The sequence below is a fragment of the Theobroma cacao genome, chromosome 6, assembly GCF_053813885.1.
Source record: "Theobroma cacao isolate CCN51 chromosome 6, ASM5381388v1, whole genome shotgun sequence".
Classification (NCBI taxonomy): domain Eukaryota; kingdom Viridiplantae; phylum Streptophyta; class Magnoliopsida; order Malvales; family Malvaceae; genus Theobroma; species Theobroma cacao.
The window spans coordinates 23,474,053-23,478,769 of record NC_142644.1 but is presented as its reverse complement, the minus strand read 5'-3'; the positions used below and the strand labels follow the sequence as shown (position 1 = coordinate 23,478,769).

The window sequence follows — 4,717 nt, the reverse complement described above, 5'->3', positions numbered from 1 at the left end:
GAAAAAGGGTTTCATAACTTTCTATAAAGTTAATGCTATAACTGCAAGAACAAAAATAGAAGTAAATAAGAGTAGATACTGTACCAAGCTCTTATTATTGCGGGGATATATGATGAGGGAATGAATTACACTGATTGGCTATACGCTGAAAGGTTGTCAAAGAACATTTTAACTCTCCTAACAATTGGATGGCCATGATGCATTGCTATATGCCAATCTTGGTCTATGGAATTGATCATAACTTAATTGATTGAAATTTATAATAATCAATTAAGTCATCAATCAATTCCATTGCCAACATATTGGGAACCTAATGGGTCACACACAATGATTGCATTTGAATTAAATTGGGAAAGTGATGATTTAAGTTAGACTTAAATCACATGCTAGGTAATTAACTTCTATAAACTTAATTAAAAGAGTTTAATTAAGTTTTAGACATAATTGTAAATAGTTATAATTACAAGGCCTTGATTGCAAAATATAAAAGAAATTAATTTTGATTTTAATTTTCAAAGACTTAATTAAAAGAGTTCAATTAAGTAATGGGCTCAATATTATAATGTGTTATAATATTGAGGGCTTAATTGCAAAACGGAAGTTATTTTAACCTAACTATATAAGTCACCTTTTAACTATTTTTCATATGAAAGTTTTTCACAATTGAAGAAAACCTAGTTTTTGTCAAAAAAGAAAAGTGTTTTCTCTCTTTGCCACCACTTCTTTTATGTGAAAGAGAAAATTGCTTATGAAGCAATTTTTAAGAGAGGTTCGGCTAAGATTGTGAAAAAGAAGAAAAAGACAATTGTTGTCCTCTTTGCTAACACAAAGTATAGTTAAAAACTCTTTTCTTTGTTGAAGGTTCAGGTGCAATCGTGTGTACTACCGTTGGAGGCCAAACGCTTGATTAGCTAGGGTTTTTACTCCTTGTGGTGTTCGCGGGATTGTTTTAGAAAATGCCATTGTGATCACGGAATTACTTGGCAAGGTAATTTTCTAAATAATAATTTATTTTGTATTTTTATGTGTTAAATATCACTAAGATGATCTATGGGTGGAGGCATATTTTGGTTGTTTAATTATAAAGTTTTAATTTTTTTTTCGTTGCGTATTTTGAGCATGCCATCTATAGTCAAACCCGTCACAACCAAGCTACGACCTCAGAATATTCTGTTTTGACATTCATGGACTTTTTCTTCTCATCGTCTTATTACTCTCTTAGGGTTATTAATAAATAGAAAATTTAAGGATAAATGCGACCCACATGGTTTTCATTTTTCACCTTCAACTGCCTCATTTTGACTAGTAAAAAGTTGTGTACTAATATGACATTTGAAGCTATGTAGTAGCTTGTATGTAAACAGCCGCCCCAAACAATGCAATATTAGTGTTTGGGGCATGTGTCGAAAAAAGGTCCTGGAATTAATGGATGGTATAAAAAGTTGGTTGAACTTTCTTTAGCACTATATATAGGGTGAAGTTGAATCATAAGTTTCACATTTCATTTTGCCCATGCACATGTTGCTTTATCTTATTTTCTTGAAAAAGTCCAATGTCTTCACTCTTCTTTTACTTCTCCACATATCTATCATTGTCCTTTATACGTACAAGACTTCATTACTAATTATTCACCATTGCGCATGTGAAAAATAACTAGAGATCCATTAAATTAGGGGAATAGCAGTGGGCTTCTTTGAGTCCCTGCACACTGTAGGCCTGAGTCTAAGCTTGCCCTGGCAGCATATCAATACATCTCAAATTGTCTCAATCTAGACTGCAGTTTGGCTCAGCTCAACTAACATTAATTGCTTCATTGGGTTTATTCTACACGAAAACAAGTTTGGGCTGATCTAGGAACCAAGTCCAAGTATCCTTTAACTCATACAAGAGTGGGTTTTTTTTTTTTTTACTGAATCAAAATCTGCATCGCATTGAGAAAAAGCATTAAATAAAGTTGCACATTATTCAAAAGATCATGACTTCATTCAAGCAATGAGCTGCCCAATTGAAACACAACAGAAACTTTGGAGATCAATGCCAATTGAAACACCAAAACAACTAGACCAGACCAAAAGGTTTGTAATGAACAGTCAAAAATTTTAAATATAAATATAAGGAAGGCAATGCACGCCTTTATATGGTTTCTAGGGGCCTGGAGTATATCAGCCTTCAAATCTTTGAAGTCTTCAACTCCAAAGCTAAATCGAACCAAGTTATCCTCGATTCCATACTTACGCCTCTCAGCTTGGGTAAGATCCCAATAAGACATTATAGTTGGCTGATCCGCTATGCTTTCACATCCTCCCAAGGATGGGGCAATGTTTGGTATCTTGAATGCATCAACAAACTTGATAGTGGTCATCAAATCTCTATCCACCTCAAAACTGACCACACCACCAAAGCCAGTCATTTGTTGCTTGGCAATTTCATGTTCCGAATGACTTGGCAAACCTGGATGATAGAAGCGTTTCACCCAAGGATGAGCCTCTAAAACTTTGCCATCTTTAATGTTGTTGAATTCTGTTGTTGTACATGAAGATGCAATGTCTTCATGCCTCTGATGATTAGATACGATGCATTCGGATTGAAAGTACCGCCCAAAATATGATGCAAAGTACGAATTTCAGTAATCAACTTTTCAGAACCACTAACACAATGTTTTTATATGTTTCTTTCTTTTATTTTTTGCCTGTTGAGAATTTATGATAAGGATGAGGGTCGTGAATTCTTTGACGTTATTGTTGGTCTTTTTGTCAATGACTACCTTGAATTGCAGCGTTGCCTCTTCCCAGCCAAGATCATTATGCTATGGATAGTTTTTTTTTTTTTTCTGTCACTTCTTTGGGATGTATATGGTCTGTACAGACGATGAAGGATCAGGCCTTGAGGTTGCCAGGAGATTTGGATGAAATTGTGTGTACCCTGATCTCTTATGCAACCTTGGGTGCCCACAGGATTGAATTTATCTGTTTTTTGTTTTCTGCTTTTACTGGGTCACAAAGTTGACCGTGCTTTTGTACCTTCCAGACCTTGGCTGGTCTTGCTCTCCATTATTATTATGAAATGGAAAAGTGATGCTTTTGCTTTTCAAAAAAAAAAAGCCACTAACACAACCAGCAAGAATATCGTTGTGGCCCCCAATGAATTTTATTACATAGTGCAAAACAAGATCAGCACCAAGGGCCAGCACCTTCTGGTTAAGAGGTATAGCAAAGGTACCATCAATGCAGACAAGTACTCCTTTGCTGTGGCACAGCTTTGAAACTTTTTCTATGCAACACATTTGAGGAACAGATTTGTTGGAGACTCAGTAAAGAAAAGAGAAACTTTATTCTTGTTCAGTGCAGCCTCCAAGTCATCCACATCAGCACGGTCCATAACAGTAGCCGAGATTCCCATTTTAGGCAGAATTGTCTCAATGAATGTCCTAGTCTTCTGGTAGCAATTCGTTGTTGTCACCATATGCCCACCAGCAAGAACCAATGCCATCAGCATGACTTGACTGTGCTAACGCACATTCCATATGCCACAATTAGGGTCAATTCAGCACCCTCAAGTGCACTTATCTTCTCTTCCGCAACCACTGTCGTCAGATTTCCACGCTGTCCATATTCAAAACTTTCATGGCGTGTCTCCTTGAAGTCAACAAGCTCCTAAGTTTTAAGTGTTAATCACTGGAGTAGTAATTGCAACAATAACTATACCCCAACCTAATCTGTCAATAGCATGAACTGTGATGGTCCTATCAGAGCTCAAAAAGAATGTCGTTGAATTATCTGAACCCCCACTCAGTACACTACCGTTGTCATTACAACCTTGTACAACTGCCACGTCATCAGAAATGTGGACGGTGGTGGCTGCGGTTGCTTGAGCTGCAGCCACCGCTGAGGAAGGGGAACTTGAGGCGGGACTGTTCGACCACGAAGCCGCGACGATTTGCGGGACACCAATGTTGCTACAGTTGGGGCAAGCCTTGATGCTGAGCTGGCGAACGAACTTTGGCGAGAAACGAAAGATCAGAGACGACAAACCCTCGTCGTCGATTCCTCCAATACAAAATGATGCCGTCGTTACCCGTCGGCTCGATCGGACTCGAGCTTGTTGCCTATCGATGCACCGGAGAAATCGAGATCGGGACGGCACTCAAATGAAGAATAAGCATTAAAAACCCTAAGAGGATACGGCCATTTTTAATGCAAAAATGGCAGCATTCTCCTCCATAAAAAAGTGGGTTTTGAATAGTTAGAAATAATTGTAAAACGAAAAAAAAAAAAAAGCAAAATCAATACGAGTGGATATAACTAGGTCCAGCCATCTAAATTTTTTTTTTAGGATTGGGAGAAGGGAGGTTTAAACCTACTCTTTACACTTTAAAAATAACTTGAATGGAATGGATGCAATAGACAAAAGGATTTTCTGAATTTTTTAAAGTACATCAAAACATTGAGTTTAGGCAGCCGACTGTTAACAAATTTAACTTTTGTGAAAATGCATGATAATAAGGAATGATTTGAATAGTTTTCAGTAAGGAAAAAGAGATAGAGACTTATTTAGATAGCATGTGTTTGGGGACAATGTTGTGACAAAGAAAGATAAAAAAACATACTATTAGAGAACAAGCATCATCAGCCTCATCTGTAAGTCAATTTGCCACTACACCAACTAGAATAAGTGCAGCATCCCCAACATCTGCTGCAATTAAGTTCGAACTAAGGCA

General features: G+C 37.1%; 2 pseudogenes; both read right to left on the bottom strand.

Moving 5' to 3' along the window:
- Positions 1-1,981: 1,981 nt before the first annotated feature.
- Positions 1,982-2,655, bottom strand: LOC108662445 (cystathionine gamma-synthase 1, chloroplastic pseudogene; annotated as a pseudogene).
- Positions 2,656-2,709: 54 nt separating this feature from the next.
- On the bottom strand, positions 2,710-4,190 carry LOC18595989 (cystathionine gamma-synthase 1, chloroplastic pseudogene; annotated as a pseudogene).
- Between the last annotated feature and the right edge of the window lie 527 nt (positions 4,191-4,717).